We start from the raw sequence: 18621 nt of genomic DNA, 5'->3' as shown, positions 1-18621 counted from the left end.
TAATTGACCAGATTTGAATCCTTAACACATTAAAGTTAAAATCAACTAGATTTGACTTCAAGTTTAAGAATAAGTTAATAATCATTAGAATCTGATATTTAATTAATATAATTAATTAATAATAATTTAAAATTCTAGAGAATTCCTAAACACTTGGGAATCTATCCTTGGGTCATTCATGACCTTTGGAATTGATTACAAGGAGTTTGGAACTCAATTGAATTCAAAACATCAAAACCTCTCTAATTAAGATAATTAAATAATTCTAATAAATGATCAAAACTTTGAAAATTCATAACTAATTCAAATAAACTCTAAATCAATCAAACTTAAAGGAATTCAATTCATCTTAAGGTATAATATTTTAATAAAATATAATTTTTTTTTTCGAGAACATTCTTAATCTAAAATTCAAATTTTAACCCCTTGATTAAAAACATTAAATGATTCGAATAATTTTAGAACATTAAATATTTGATTCAAAATCCAAGAAATTTCAACCTAACTTTAAAACTAGCAATCAATCTTAAAATCAATTTTGAATCATTAAGATTTAAACTTTAACCAAAATCTCCCTTAAACCTTTCAACCAACCAGAACATTAAAACAACTTTAACCAATTACCCGATTTAGGATATATCCAAACCACACAGCCTGCTACACACACCTAGATTGACCCATTAGGACACGGACTCTAGCTTTAGGTTAGGCCGGTGTTTCTTTCTTTTCTTTTTAGATAGATTTATATGCATACGAAATGAGAGTGGCATCCTAGGTTAGATAACATAGACATAGGTTCACTGTCCACAGACTTGTGCACTTCCTGTTTGTCAGCCTAGGATTAGGTCCCCAGCCCCTTGGCCTACGAGGTCCCCTTGAATGAGGTAACCCATGGTTGCTAACAAGGATCCTCTGGTCGGCACTCGACTAAGTAGGCTAAGGATACCGATGAACCCGGGACGATGGAAAACCATGGGATCTTGACCGGGGACGTCATACCCACTTGGTAGGTTAGTCTTCACCCTCACTTTCTGGGCATTTTTCCGATCATGTGATCGAGAATATAAGTCCCAATTTTCTAATAAAATTTCAACTTGAACATAAAGATTCCTCCTCAATCTAAAATTTAAAGCCCAACACTTAGCTTAGGTTGGGGCACTTCTGAATTATTTCAGAATCTCTAAGTGCCTCCTACCTCTCCTCCGTTGACTCCGGAAATAAGTGTTCAAAATTTGATCCAATCCCGATTGAAATTCCAAATTCACCTCCTTGATATCATTCCTAGAAAATCTTAAAAATAAAATTTCTGCCGTTATTTTAATCGAGAGTTTTCGTAGGAGACCTTGTTTTCTTACGATGTAATTAACTACGAGGGCTTGCGCTCGTAGGAGATTTAGAACCACACACGCACCTGATTTTAAAAATTGATTTTTCAAAACTCAATTGGATTTCTTTGGGAAAACTTAAAATACTAGTGATCATTGTTATCATATTCAAAGAATTATCATCGAATGATATTTTCTCCCTTTGGGGAGATACATCTTTCTTTGATAAGGCTTTAGATGTGAACCTAATGATCACACTTCTTGAATATTGTAGCTGGATATTCAGTTGAACCTCATTTTGACCCTTCGGGGCCATATGAAGTTCTCTTTAGCATCCGGTCGTAATATTCAAGATGAATTTCATAATTCTAAATCTGAATACCGTTATGAAATTTTATTCTCACCTCTCGAGGAGATATACTTTTTCTAACGAGACAATTCGATTTTAGAATTCAATTTTAAGTCCCAAAGAAAACTAATATATTTTTCAAAACCTGTTTTCAAAATTCCACCAACAATGTTGGATAGAGCTCACATTATAAGATCAGAAGGCCAGTCTGAAAAGCTCAAAAAGGCTAAATACTTAGATGCCAATAAGGGTGAAACCTGCCTCCTCCCTCAGGCCAAATAAGGGGAAGCAGGTGGTTTATAATGTATATAAAGACAAGCAACAAATGTCATTTTAAGAGAAGCCAAAATAAGTCAAAAATTCCAACCCCTAGCCAAAACTGATACTTGAGGGGAATGATAAGACACAAACTTATTAGGATAGTGGAGAATGCTCGAGGCAAACAACGGGAGTTGGTTATAAAACATTCTTATCCCGTAAAGAAAAAAAGAATAGTCACTTACAAAGGAGAGTGTCATCAAGTTATTTTGACAGGCTCTAAAAGAAATTCTAAAAATGTCGGAGTGCAAAAGGCCAGAGGAGTTGAAAGAAACTGGCATCCCAAATTACTGCCCGTATCACTAATTGCTCAGCCATCCCATTGAAGATTTATACTTATTCAAGGATTGGCATAAAAGGAAGTACTAGAAGGGAGAACTCACATTATAAGATAATATATTGACTAACCTGAGAAATAAATCAACTTGGGTAGTTGTGACTTCTTTCATACCCCTCATTGAAGGAAGATGAAAAGAAAAAAAAAACTAACTAAAGAAGAACAGTAGGAGACTGTGGCTCTAAAAAAATTGTGAAAATGCTAAGATAGCTAAAAGGAATTTTGGGTGTTAAATGACAGTCTCCCACTGAGTTAGAGATAGATTCTAAGGCTCCACCTTTGGTGTAACCATTTACTTTTAAATAACTCCCCAACCAAGCTGACACCTCAAAGTCTGGGAGGGTGAAATCCTTAAAGAAGAAGACCAAACTAAAGAAGCCCAAGGAGAAATAAATAGCAACCCAAAGGGTTATTAATAATTTTGATGAATACTACCTGACTGCAAGATGCCCGATTAATCTTGTTAAATTTATGATAGAGCTTAAAGTTGACGATGCAAAAGAGGCCAATGAAGATCCACTCCCCATGAAAAATTTTTGGGTCATTTCGATGACATCATTAACTTCAACCAAATAGGAAAAAGATGTTCCTTTTAAATCCTACATGATGGTATTGTTAATGGATTACATTGTATATGAGGATTTATATTTTCTAGGAGAAGATGGATCAGATCCTAATATCACTTTATAGATGGAGCAGGTGAACTTGGTAGTTACTCTGAATCAATAAATGAACATCCAGAAAACATAATTGGTTGACTATGAAGAAAATGTCCCTTCAAATTAGTCTAAGTAGGAGGAGATTGCCTAAGTACAATTGAGAAGTGATAAAATATTACCATCTCCACAAAGGAAAGGGATCCCTAATAAAGACAAAGGGAAGGAGATAATTGTAAATGAAGACATTATCCCTAAGGATCCAAAAAGGAAAGATACTTCAAAAAAATGGATATATTATAATATCCTATCCTATCTGAGAAAAATCCCAGTATAGCTTAGCATATATGATGCTCTGATGATGTCTAAAGACCTTCAAGAGACTTTAATTTAGACTCTAAAAGTCACCAAAAGATATGAGACATATTTTACTAAGTGTAACATGATTGAGGTTTTGTAAGCTTGAAATGCACCAATAATTACTTTTTTTGAGGATGACATGATGCTCGGAATAGCCTACCTTAACTGCCCTCTGCACATTACTACAAAGAGTGATGAAATGATAATTAGCCAAATTTTGATTGATTATTGGTCCTCAATCTACCTTATAAGCTAGAACATACTTAGATAACTTATTCTTGATGTGCAGCATCTCGGGAAAGACAAGTTGATGGTACACAGCTTTAATGAGAATGGGAAAAAGATCTTAGGATCATTCATACCCTCTCTAATATTTGGAGAACTCCATACTAAGGAAAAATTCCATATGATTGATGTGTTCTCCTCATTTATGGTGCTTTTGGGTCACTCGTGGTTGCACGATTATGGCATTATCCCATCAACACTACATCAACATATGAATTGTTGAAACATATTTAATATGAATTAGGTTGTTGACATAAGCTTATGTCCCAGCGGCTAACCAAGAGGGGGAGTAAATTGGTAATTTAAAATTTTCTCTTTTATAATTTTAAACCGATTCAAACTTTTTAATGAAATTTTTTGAAAAGATTTTTTAACCACAAATTAAACAGAAACAGTAAAGTAAAAAATAGCATAAAATAAAAAGACACAAGATTTATAGTGGTTCGGTCAAACACGACCTACATCCACTCCCTGAAGTCTTCCACTTTAGGTATTGCAATAATACCACTTAGTGTCTCTCCTTTTACACCTTCCAAGTGTAGGCAGAGAACTTCCCACTGTTCACACTCTCCAAGTGTTTGCAGAGAACCTTCCTGTTGTTCAAACTCTCTAAGTGTAGGCAGAGACCCTTCGTCCTTTCACACTTCTCCAAGTAGACAGAGAACCCTCCCGCTGTTCGCACTCCTCGAGTGTCGGCAGAGAACTGGATCTCGTTAACAAGATATTCTCACAAGAAATTTGGAAGGATTAGAGAAAAGAGTGAAGTAATCATAATTCACAAATGGAAATCCTTATCTTTGAGTACCAAGTGAACCCTTCACGCTCCAGTAGTAAGAAATTTCCTTCAAACACTCTCTCACACTCTCTCCTTCAGTCTCTCTTCAGTTTGCATGAAGACCAGTGGACAAAAAGATTACAAGAGAGTTTCAAGTGGACCTTTTATAAGAAAGACACGAAACACCATCCAAAAATTGTAATTTTTCAAATCTGTACATACTTGATCATCCCGTATGATCAAAATTCGTACGTATAAATAGTGTAAGAACTGTTGCATACGAACTTCATGTGCAATGGTATGAAATGACTTCATACCAAATCATCGTCCTGTATGAAAAAAGTTCGTCCGGTACGAACGGTTATTTCCAAGCTTCATTAAAATGTAACTGCATGATGGTCCATATATTTAAGGAATAGAGAACATCATCCAAGGATGAATGTACAAGTTTGTCTGGATGAACTGTATGAAGCATGAGTCCAAAGAACATCATCCGGGGATAAATAGGGTAAAATCGTCTGGATGATTAGTTCAAGTTATGAGTCTAGAGGACATCGTCCTGGGACGAAATGGGCAAGATCATCTCGATGAACTATTTAAGTTGAGAATACATAGGACATCGTCCAGGGACGAATGAGACAATTCGTTTGTACGAACAACACAAATGAGAAATCCGAGAACATCGTCCAGGGATGAATGGGACAATTTGTCTGGATGAATAGTATGAAGTGAGAAATCAGAGGACATCATCCAAGGATGAATTTGGTAAATTTGTCTAGACGATCAGGACTTGAAAATTTTTCTCATTTCCTATTCATTCCAATGCTCTCTAAGGGGTATAACTGTCCTGATTGTCCCGTAAGAACTTGGTTCGTACCGTACGATCAGTATAAGAAATTTTGACTTTTAAAGATCTCCCGCAGTATGTGTGTACTGAGTTACTCAATTTCAATCACACTCTTTCTAACTCAAAGATGAACAAAATACAGACTCCAAATTAAAAAATATTATAATTAGATCTTTATTTGAAGTCTTCAATAATTTGGAGTAAGATTTTCCCGAAATGTTAGTACACAACAAGAGTCAAAAATATTTCTTCCAAAATGTGTTAGGAGAAATTACTAATCAATACAATAATATTTGGAATCATAAAAATAATAAGTTTCAAGAATATAAAACATGCAAAAGCTATGTAGCAACTCTCTTAACAATCTCCCCCTTTTTGATGATGGCAAAACAATTATTATTTGTATAATTTTCAAGTTCCTAAGTATCTCCTAAACTCCCCCTGAATTAATAAGCATGTAAGAATAAGGGGCATTTGAATCATAAAAAATTTTTTGTTTTAAAATTTTTAACACACAATTACTTGAACACAAAGCACAATAAACATTTAAAAGACTCATAGAAGATAATTACGAATAAATAAAATAAAAATGCAATGATAAATCAATGATACAATGATAAAAAATGATAAAACAACGATACAACGATAAAACAAATGCAACAAATAAATGCAACAATGATGGTTATGAATAATATTTTCTCCCCCTTTTTGACAATAACAAAAAGAGAAGAAGAAAGAGAATAAATAAAGAAATGTTAGAAGCCTTATGAAAAGCCTTTGATAATTGATCCTTGCAAGAGATTGAGATATATTTGCAAATAAAATTAAATATCATTAGAGAAATTAAAAGATTCATATGATTTAAAAAGAGATATAACATAGATATAAAAAAATATCAAAATCATGAATCAATTTAGACAATGAGATAAACAAAATCATTACAAAATAGATAAATGTAAAATTTTTATATTTCACATTTCAATACCAAATAAAATCGTACAGAAGATTAATTTGAATTGAAAGATTAAGGAAAGAATTTATTAAAAAAATACCACTTGTGGTTCTTTGCGCATCTTTTCAATATTTGTGACACATTTTGTGTATCTTTTTACTTGTGGGCTTATTTTGTGTCTCTTTTTCAAATTGTGAACTATTGCGCATTCTTTTGATTTTTGTATATTTGTACATTTTCAAGTATATTCTTGATATTTTCAAAATTAATAATCTAAAATCTCAAATTTCTCTAAGTACAATAATATTTATATTGATAAGAGAAATACAAAATAAAAAAACATCATAATTGCAATAATAATATAACAAATTATATTAGTCTAACAAGAGACATGAGATCGACATTCATAATTAGATCAAGTTATAATCACAACTTAAATTTTGAAAAATTAGATTTTTTAATGAATTCAATTTTGTGTTGCAATTCAAGATATAACACTTGTAAGATCAAATATTTTAAGGATGATCATATAGACTAACACACATTTCAAAAAAAAATTAAAAAGCAAGAAAAAATGTCTTTTATTGATATCATGATAAAGGATATTACATCGAGAACGATTGATATCAATAAACACATTTTTCAAAACATAAAACAAAATTTAATAACATAATACATCACAATGAAAAGCTAACATCACATCACAATGAAAATCTAACATCACATCACAAATGGCAGGAAGAAACATGAATGAAGTACAATAATCACTCTGAACGGCCCTGATCTGGAGGTGGCTGAAGAGGGTTGAAGATATTGAAATAGCTACTCATCATAGCCACATTCGTGTTGACTGAATCAAACTAACTTGTAACCCAATCAATATCCTGTTGATCTTGGTAGTCCCACTGCTGAAGATGAGTTTCAATTTGATCAAATTGTTGATCAAAATGACTCTCTAGCCGATCAAATCGCTGGACCATATCCTAAAAATTTAGTCTACCAGTAGGTGCAGGTAGAGGTCCTCCTCTGAGTCACCACTAATAGGTTGAGAGTTTTTATTAAAGATGGCTCGAATTAATCCATCAATGTAGTAGAGAGGCTCCTATATAATTTGAACTTGATGGACTAGGTCATATTTCTTCTCCAAAATATAGGTCACCAGATTTCCTAAGGATATATTTTTCTTTCTTTTATGGGAAACATGTCTTATCTCATAAAGTCCATACATGTAGTCAATGATAAGTTGGGCTTCATCTATTGGTTGGCTAGTTAAAATAAAATAAGTCATTGTAGAAAGAAGAGGTGTGATATTTACTCGATCACCAGCTTTTGGAATAATGAAATGCGAAGAATATGCTAGTTGATACGGGCATTGCGGTTAAGAGTGGATACATTAGGAAAATGGCCTACTCCTCTACATCCTCTAATGACTTAATTTATTGTTGTCTAGTCAAAGTTGGTGGAAGAAGTCAAAGTGTGGGATCTAATCCCTTGAGTCCTTAAGTTCAAAAATATTCCTAAATTTTCTTTAGTGATCTCCACTTTCTTCTTAAACATACGACTTAATCACAGTTTGATCTGAGTTAATTGATATATTGACAAAAAAGTAGTGTAAGGTCTCCTTGTTGTATAGGTGGATCAGAGTCAGAATAAGACCAAATTGGGTAGAAGCGAAAAGGTCCATTACCTTGAAATTGGGTTGATCTTGGAGAAGGACTCTAGAGGGGGTGATTTTGGCAGATGCGAATCTAGATGACTCCTCATTTTATTTTGACAAAAAGTTTTCTTCAGAATTTCTAGAAGGACCTTTGGTCAGTTCCTTTTGTCTGATTCTCTTGCTTGAACTAGCCATGAATAAGATCTAGGAGAATAAAAGATTGAAATGGTTTTTGAGGAGATAAATTTTGAGTTCAAAACCTTTCAATTTTAAAGCTGAAAAAAAAGTTTTCGTATGAATGAAAATAATTTCGTCCCATACGAATTTGGGCTCGTACATATGAAAATTATTTCGTATGGATGAATGAATGGGTCCAAAAAGAAACAGCATTTCGTAATCATGAAAGTTACGAGGCATCCTTTTGTTCATACATTTGACCAAACAATCGTACAGATGAACAGGTGTTCATCCAGGGCGATCAGTTATTTAAGATCATTTTTATGACGGTTTGAAATGACCCCCACATGAACTAAGCGCACGTACGTACGATCAGAAATAAAGAAACTGATCTTGTCCGTATAACCATGTACATGCGTACATACAATTGAATACACATCATCCGGATGATCATGATGATCGTACAGACGAATGGTGATACGAAAACTAAAAAATTTTATGCAAATCGTTCAAATTAACAGTTAATATGCTACACGATTCATCCCGTACGAAATTAATTTTATACAGACGATTTTAACAAAAATTTTCAAATCAGTTCAAAAATCTGAATTTTGATGTGAAAAATAAAAACTCATAAATAAGAAAATTCAAAAAACAAAATACTAATAAACATAGAACACAAACACAAAATCACAAACATAAAAACACACTTACAAAAAGACATTAATATATTGCAGAGATTTGTATTTAAGCATTAAAATCAATCACACTAAGCCTTATTATTAATGTACTGAAAGTATCAAAAGCTAGTGGTTTTGTAAAAATGTCTGCAAGTTGATTTTCTGTTGTAACATGAATGAGTTCAATTTCTCCTTTGGATATATAATCCCTTATGAAATGATGCATGATGTCTATATGTTTGGTTCTTGAATATTGAATAGGATTTTTAGAAATGCAAATAGCACTAATGTTATCACAATAAATAGTAATAGTGCCTATTATTAATTGTAAATCAATTAACTATTATTTTAACCAAAGTAGTTATGCCACACAACTTTCTAATGCAATGTATTCAACTTCAGCAGTAGATAGGGCTACTGAATTTTATTTTCTACTGGACAAAGAGACTAAAGAGATTCCTATAAATTCTACTGGACACTGGGCTCTTTCTATCAACCCTATAACCTCCAAAGTCATAATCTGAATATTCAATTATTTCAAATGAAGAGCTAAACTTAGGATACCAAATTCCTAAGTTCTTAGTTTCCAACAGATACCTTAAAATACTTTTTACTGCTGTCAAATGTGATTCTTTTGGATCTGATTAAAAATTAACACATAAACAAACACTAAACATGATATCGGGTCAGCTAGCTATCAAGTAAAGCAAAGATCCAATTATCCCTCTAAATTTCTTTTGATCAACAGATTTTTTCTTAGGGTCCTTATCCAACTGAACTAAGGAACTCATAGGAGTATTAACAGGTTTAGCATTATCCATTTTATACTTTTTGAGAATGTTTTTAATATATTTAGACTGACTAAGAAATTTACCCTCCTCAATTTGCTTAATGCTAAAGCCTAGAAAGTAACTCAAATCTTCCATTAAACTCATTTCAAATTCACTACTCATTATTTTTGAAAAATCATCACAAATTTTTTTATTTATAGATCCAAAGATGATATCATCAACATAAATTTATACAATGAGTATCTCATCTTCTAATTTCTTCAAAAAGAGAGTTGTGTCCACATTCCATTTTCAAAAGATTTCTCAAGTTGGAAGGTGATCAATATCTCATACCAAGTCCTAGGTTCCTGTTTCAATCCATATAATGTCTTTTTCAATTTGAAAATATAATTTGGGTGTTTAGAATTTTTAAAGCCTAGAGGTTATTATACAAAAACATCCTATTGAATTATCCCACTTAAAAAAAGGAACTTTTAACATCCATTTGATATAATTTAAATCCTCTAAAACTCGCAAGGCTAATAAAACCCTAATTGCTTCAAGTCTAGCTATAGGGGCAAAAGTCTACTTAAATACAATCCTTTCGATCTGAATATACCCCTTAGCCACCAATCTAGCCTTATTTCTAATGACTACTCCTAAGTCATTCATTTTGTTCTTGAATACCCACATAGTTCCAACTACACTTTGATCCTTTGGCCTTGCCGTTAATTCCCAAACTTCATTTCTTACAAATTGATTTAATTCTTCTTACATAGCAAATATCCAAAATTTATTCTAAAGTGCTTGATCAATATTTGTGGGTTCTATCATTGAAATAAAGGATGAATGATTAATTTCTTTGTTCAGTCCATGCTTAGTCCTAACACCCTTACTAGGTTCTCCTATAATTAATTCCTTTGGATGGTTTTTAGAAAATCTCAAATCTCTAGGCATTGGGTTTACTATCTCTAAATTTTGTTCCAAATTTATTTTCTTAATTTTTTGGTAGTTAATCTCTACCTCATTCTCTTCAATAGTTGCCTCTTTCAAAATTCCAGATTCATCAAATATAATATATGTGGTTTTTCCAATTACCAAAGTTCTTTTATTGAATACTCTATAAGATTTTCCGACACTTTAGTATCCTATAAAAATTCCTTCATCTGATTTTGGATCAAATTTTTCTAAGCTAGATTTTCCATTATTATGTATGAACACCTTACATCCAAAGACAAGCAAATGTGACTAATTAGGTGTTCTTCCCTTTAGTAATTCATAGGGTGTTTTATTTAAGTTTGATCTAATATTTATCCTATTCAGAACATAACATGCTGTGCTAACCGCCTCAGCCCAAAAATATTTATAAAGTGAATATTTTAAGAACATAGCTCGAGCGGCTTCTATTAATGTTCTATTTTTCCTTTCAACTATCCCTTTCTTTTAAGGGGTTCTAGGTGCAAAAAAATTATGATCAATTCATTTCTCCTTATAAAAATCCTCAAATTTTTCATTCTCAAATTCACCTCCATGATCACTTTGAATAGTCATAATCTCACATCCTAGTTTCATTTGAATCCAAGTCGAAAAGTTTCTAAATTCCTCAAATGATTCACTCTTATGAAATAGAAATCTAACCCTTGTGAATCTTGAGAAATCATCCATAATCACAAATCCGTATACCTTGCCTCCTAAACTTATAGTTACAGCTGGTCTAAAAAGATCCATATGTAATATCTCCAATGGTTTACTAGTTCTAAGATCCTTATTGGATTGAAAAGAGGACTTCACTTGTTTTTCTAATTGACATGCATCACAAAGGTGGTCATTAGTAAAATCTAGTTTTGTTATACCTCTTACTAAGTTCTTTTAGGTAATCCTCCTAAGATGTTTCATGCTAGAGTGATAAAGTCTCCTATGTCAAAGTCATGACTCATCAAAAAGAATTTTTAAACAAAAAACAGTAGGAGTTTTAAGGTAATTCAAGTCTAGCATATACACATTGTTTACTCTTATACCATTTAAAAGATCATTACCATTCAGGCTTAATATGTAGATGAAAGTTTGTTAGGGATGTTAAGCCCTAAGAACTTGCCTGAGGCTAACCAAGAGGGGGTGAATTGGTATTTTAAGAATTATTTTTAAGCAAAGTATAAAATTAAAACCAAAACAATTCACCACAAAGAGTAACGGATGCAAAAATTAAATGCGAAAATAAAACAAAGAAATATCACACCAGATTTATAGTGGTTTGATCAAACCTTGACCTACGTCCACTCCTCAGAGGATCCCTCTGAGTATTACACTAACTAAGTGTCTCTCTATTAGCTCCCACAACTAGGCGAAGAAGCCTTTATAATAGACTCTTTTTCACCAACCCCGATGTGGCAGAGAAACGACTCCTTTTGCTTCCTCCTCAAGCCGATAGAGAACCCGGACCTTTTATTGAAGTAAAGCTCCCAAGAACCTCCCAAGGATGAAGGACGAAGAACAGAAAAGATGAGAACCTTGCTTGGAGCAACCTTTGTGAACCCTCTCACAAACTCCCCTTCACAAGTTACTCTCTCTCTCTCCCTCTCTTTAGGCTCTCTTAGGTCAAGACAGCAGCACTCAAAGTCTTTAGCATAAGAAAATTTGGGTTCTTTGAATAGAATTTCAAGAATTGACATTATTGTCCTGGATGATATTTCTATCATCCTATACGATGAGTAAAAATTAAGCTCAATTAGCTTGGATGACATGGGACGATCAGAAGAAATTTTGTTCATATCATCCAGGATGATAAAATATCATCCTGTACGATTATTTCAAATCAGAGATTTTCGGCCAGATAATCGCTCGGAAATGGGGTCTGGATGGTCCAAAATTAGCTTGATCGTCTGGGCTGATCTCATGATCGTTTCAGATGATTAGTTCAAAATAGAGGAAAAGCATCCAGAACATCGCTTGGAAAAGAGCTAGCTAATGTTTGATCATCCAGGAGGAACCAAGGATTTTTAAACTGATCGTCCCGGATGATCCTGCGATCGTCCAGGATGATGTGATAGTATCAATCAAGCCTTAATTGCTTTCCTTAATTACTAGATTAATTTAGGCATAATTGTGTTAAATCATCCAAGCTGATCTCCAAAAATAATTCTTACCTAAAAAGATCTGGCGGCTGGTTCTTTCTGATTTGAGCCTATCATCCAGGACGATATGCTTAATGATGACTTCCTTAACCAGGACGCCCTAATTAGGGTTTCTATTTTTAGTCGGATCATCATGGCCGATATATACATCATCCAGATGATGTACTCAAAATAAAAAACAACATAAAAACCCTCAAGTGTGTGTGTACAAGGTTACTTAGCATCTAGAAGCACTTTTATAATGGACTTAAAAAAAGGAAAAATTACAAACTGACTCGAACTAAATCTACCCAATCTTGAGTTGGCTTGAGTTGCAATCAATCTTGTTGACATGAAAAGTTAGTAGGTAAAGCAGTCACAGACAATTATGAATATTTGTTATCATCAAAAGTCTTATCCATGAACTTAGATTTGTAACAATCTCCCCCTTTTTGATGATGGTAAACATAATCAGAAAGTTTCATGCAGTTTTGACAATCTAATGAAAATAGTGTAACGAAAAGCAATTTACTAAATTTCAGAATCAAAGTACAAGGTACAACAGACTACTCCCCATTTTGACATCACAAAAAGGAGGAAACTAAAAAAAAAAAAGAATAGAAACAAAAACAATGAAAACAAAAACAAACTATAGAAAAATAGCATAATAAATAAAAAACTAAAGAAACGAGGGACCCTGATCTTCAGACAGAGGAGGTGGTGGTGGTGGTGAAAAGTAACTAGCCAATGAGGCAAATTGAGATCCGAACCAGGCCATATCCTTTTCGTACTGGTGCTGCATGCGGATGATGTCCTCAGTATGTTGATGCTCTTGTGCAGCAATGTAGGCCTCAAAGCGGGTCTCCCACTGGTCAAATCTCTCCGCCAACTAATCCAACTAAGAGTGCTGGCAGAGATGAATAGGTGCAGGATGAGTAGTGGGACCTCCTCCTCCTCAGCCCCCTGAGCTTTCTCATCTCCTGGGTGGAGATGAGTATTGTGAAGGACATTGAAGGAACTATTTGAGTAGAAGGGTGGATGAAGGTCTGAAGGAGCAGGATATTGAAGATTGTATTTGGATTCTAGAATATATGCAATAATGTGTCCTAGTGCAAGATGGGGCTTCCTTCTATGACCTGGATCTCTAATTGTAGTCAAATGTTCGATGTAGCAAAAGATCAGGTCAGTTGTATTGAATTCATGATTGGCCATTATGTGAAAAGTGGTGAGTGAAAGAAGGGGAGTGATATGGATTCAGTCACCGGCTTTGGGAATCATAGAGGAGCGAAGGACATGCTGGATCGTCTTAACATCTTTAAGTAAAGAGCTAGTCTCTCCAAAATGAAAGGGGGCATTGGTGTGATGAAGAAAGTGATTGGCCGTAGCTGAGTTAAAATCAGAATCAGAAACAAGGGTATGCAGCTTATCCCTAGTAGTGGAATGCTGTAGCAATTCTGCTTAATCATGGTATGTGATCTCGATAGGGCGTTGATTCACATATGAGGTGAGAGCAGTGTGGGTAGAATTGATTCAGAGGTTGGCATAAAATTCAAAGAGAAGTTTAGAATTAAAAGATTGTGAGAGTAAGAATAAAATATAAAGTGGTTTGAGTGAATAGGTCGAGTACCGGGTAGGAGAGGTGGTTTGGATTGATTGATCTGGAGAGAGTAATACTATAATTTTTGCATCTGTAGTAGGGAGCCTGATTATCTTCCTCCCAAAATTGAGGGTCCAGCGTGGCCCTCGAGGAGCTTCCAGACATGTGACGGGAACGCTTGCCACCAGCCATTAGCAGGGAATAGCAAGGAACAGGAAAGAAGAAGTAAATGGAGAAGTTTGGTGTGAAAAATCTTATTGGATAATTCAAAATTTAAAGGGTTGGCCAGATTGTCCAGGCCGATTGCAGGATCGTCCAGGACAATCTGGTGCAATTATTATGGCTGTCCAATTGGTCAAAAAGGAGGTCAGATCATCCGGGATGATCAAATATCGTCCGGGATGATTAGACATAGGCGATCATCCTGAGGAGTTAGACCGGACAATAGTTGAAAAAGTAGATCGTCCAGGTCAATTATGTGGATCGTCTAGGATGATGCTCAATAATGGATCATACCGGTCAAATTTAAAATGTTTTAAATCATATGCCATGTGTATCGTCCAAGATGAATAGTGGATCGTCCAGGATGATTGTCTAAAAATGGATCGTCCTGGACAAATTTATACATTTTAAATGTGTTGTCACGTATATCGTCTAGGACGAACAGGTTGTATCGGACGGGATGATTACTAATAAACGTATCTGCCAGGACGAAAAGGTATCTACCAAGACGATCAAGAAGATTGTAGCAGAGGACGATCATATCATCCAGGATGATCATATCTTCCATGATGATAATGGATCGTCCAGGATAATAATGGATCGTCCATAACGATGAAGAACAGAAAAGTCAAAATATTCAACATATGATGTTTTTGAAAAAAGATGAGCATATCGTCTAGGATGATAAATATCGTCAAGGATGATGTGATAAAAAATTTAAAATCAGAGGAAGGATGGAAATGATTAGAGAAGGCCCAAAAATAATAAAATCAACTAAAAATAATAATGATAAAACATGAAAAAGGCATAAAAACTAGCAAAGAAATAAAGTTTTTTTTTTTAAATCAAGACATGAACATGATATAGTCTCCATGTGATTGATTTTAAAAATTTGTAAATTAATGAGTTAACAACATCAAAAATCCAAAAAATGGTAAAATATCCGATCATGTTAATCTTAAGCTCAGCCTTCATTACGGTAAAATCATCTTTTGAAATCAAAAGGCCTAACTCATAAAAATTAATTGAAGAAAAAAAGAGATCTGATCAAGATTTGGTTTCAGAAAAATATCTTATAGAATAATGTATCAAAGTAGTTTGTTACACTCGCAAAATTTAAAATCAAGTCCTTAAAAATCTCAAGTGATACATGAAATCTTTTAAGTTTTAAGAGTTAGAAGAAAGGAAGATAGCTTGATTTTTCATGGGCTCATTTTATACCTCTTGTCCATTGAATGGTGCACTTTGCACATCTTTTGATTTTTGATACACTTTGTATATATATATATATATTTCAATTTGGTGTCAATGTGCATCTTTTGTTTTTAGCATCATTGGCCACTTTTTATTTTATTTTATTTTATTTTTTTGCAAGCTAGATTATTTTTCAAAAACTCTTAAATATTCTTAGTTCTGAGTATATCTTCTAGATATTAGAGAAGAAAAACTCACTCTCTAATATAGGGAAAAACAAACCACAAAATATAATAAAAAATCATATGAGAGATGCATTGATAGGATAACGAGAGATCTTGTTGTAAAAAAAAACTTTGATTATTATAAATATAAGCTAGATTATTGTACCAAGGTAGAAAAGATCTCAATTGTAAAATCTAGTTGCTAATTTAAGATAGACTCTTATTTAGAAAAGAAAATTTCACCACCAAAATAGGTTAGAGAAAGAGACACAATCAACAATATTTTACCCTTTAGCAGATTAAGAGATATAAAATATTAACAACAAATTTTTAAAAAGACAAAAATAATGCATAAGATATCAATTCAGCGATGATTTAGAAAAGAAAATGAAGGCATACAAAAAATAAAATTCCGAAAAGGAAAGAAAACAATTACAAAAAAAAAAATAAACAACAAAAAAACTAACAAAAGATAAAGTAGAGTAATCAGCAGATAACAGATCAAAAAATCAGTAGAAATCAAGTTCATGCATTAATGTCAGTCACACACAATCTGGTCCTTAAAGTGCTGAAAGTGTTGAAGGCCAGTGGTTTAGTAAATATGCCAGCCAGTTGATTCTCAGATGCCATATGGTGTAACTCAATGTCTCCCTTAGTCACATGGTCTCTAATAAAGTGATGCCTTATGTCAATGTGCTTAGTTCTTGAATTTTGGATAGGATTCTTAGAAATGTAGATGAAACTAGAATTTTCACAAAGAACTGAGATGGTGCCTACATGTAATCCAAAATCCAATACTTACTATTTTAACCAAAGGACTTGGGCCACACAACTTCGTAAAGCAATGTACTCAGCTTCAGTAGTGGAAAGTACAATAGAGTTTTGCTTTCTACTAGATTAGGAAACTAAAGATTATCCTATGAATTGACAAGTTCAAAAAGTACTTTTTCTATCCACCTTACATCCTGCAAATCAGAATCAGAATATCCAATAATCTCAAAAGAAATATTGTGCCTAGGGTAGTAGATTCCTAAGTTTTTGGTCCCTAAAAGGCATCTAAGAATTCTCTTAACTATAATCAGGTTGGATTCTTTAGGGTCGGCTTGAAATCTAGCAGAAAGATAAACACAAAAAATTAAATCGGGTCGGCTAGCAGTCAGGCAAGGTAAAGATCCAATCATCCCTCTATACTTCTTTTGATCAACAGAATTCCACTTGGGTCCTTATCCAACTGAACGCTGGAGGTCATGGTAGTACTAATTGGCTTGGCTTTATCCATGTCTTACTTCTTCAAGATGTCCTTTATGTATTTTGAATGATTTAGAAAGGTTCTATTATCTAATTGTCTTATGCTAAATCTCAAAAAGTAGGATAACTCTCCCATCATACTCATCTCAAAATCTCTACTCATTATTTTAGAAAATTCATCACAGAGTCTCTTATCAGAAGATCCAAAAAGTATATCATTGACATAGATCTGAATATTGAGTAAATCATCTCCTAGTTTCCTCAGAAAAGGAGTGGTGTCTATACTCCCCTTAACAAACTCTCTTTCTAGTAAGAATGTGCTAAGCCTCTCATACCAAGCTCTGGGTGCCTTCTTTAATCAATATAAGGCCTTTTATAATTTCAAAACATGATTTGGAAATTAGGAACTCTCAAAACCTAGGGGTTATTATACAAAAACATCCTCTTTTATTTCCCCATTTAAAAAGACACTCTTAACGTCCATTTGGAAAAGCTTAAATCCCTTATAACAGGTAAAGACTAATAGCACTCTAATGGCTTCCAATCTTGTTACAGGAGAAAAAGTCTCCTCAAAATCTAACTCTTCTACTTGGTTATACCCCTTAGCCACTAATCTTGTCTTATTCCTAACCACCACTCCATAATTATTCACCTTATTCTTTAAGACCCACTTGGTTCAAACAACACTTTGTCCCTTAGATCTTTCTACAAGCTCCCAAACATCATTCCTAACAAATTGATTCAACTCCTTCTACATGGCTAAGATCCAAAACTCATCAGAAAGGGTTTGGTTTATGTTGGTGGGTTCAATCATTGAGATAAAGTAGAGTGGTTCACTTCCTTCCTAAGTCCATGTCTAGTCCTAACTCCATCAGAAGGGTCTCCTAAGATCAGATCTTTAGGGTGACTCGAAAAGTATCTCTAATCTCTAGGAAAAGTGTGTGAAGGTTCAACCCTTTCCTCCAGATCTATATTTTCTACTCCTTGGGTAACCTCTCCTACTCCTTCAGTGTTCTGGTGCTCTACCTTCTTCTCTAATTTTTTTACTCCAGTGGTAATCTCTTCAACATCATCATCATCCTCAACTCTAGGCTTTCTAGGATTAGACTCATCAACTACTACATGAGTAGTTTCCTCCACCACCAAAGTCCTCTTATTAAAAACCCTAAAAGACTTTTCAACACTAAAATATCCTAAGAACACTCCTTCATCAGATTTTGGGTCAAATTTTCCTAAGTGAGACTTCCCATTGTTGTGAATGAAAACCTTAAAACCAAAGACATGAAGGTGGGAAAGATTGGTTGTCCTACCCTTAAGGATCTCATAGGGTGTCTTATATAATTTGGCTCTAACATTCACCCTATTCAACACATAACAAGCTGTGTTAACTGCTTGAACCCAAAAGTATTTTGGAAGTGAATACTCAGCAAGCATGACTCTAGCAGCTTCCCCTCGAGTAGTCATCGACAAGCACAAAACCATAGACTTCCCCTCCCAAGTTGACAGTGCTAATGGTTCCAAACAATCTGTGTGAAGGT

The sequence above is a fragment of the Dendrobium catenatum genome, unplaced genomic scaffold (genome assembly GCF_001605985.2).
Source record: "Dendrobium catenatum unplaced genomic scaffold, ASM160598v2 fragScaff_scaffold_776, whole genome shotgun sequence".
Lineage (NCBI taxonomy): Eukaryota > Viridiplantae > Streptophyta > Magnoliopsida > Asparagales > Orchidaceae > Dendrobium > Dendrobium catenatum.
This window is presented reverse-complemented; position numbering follows the sequence as displayed.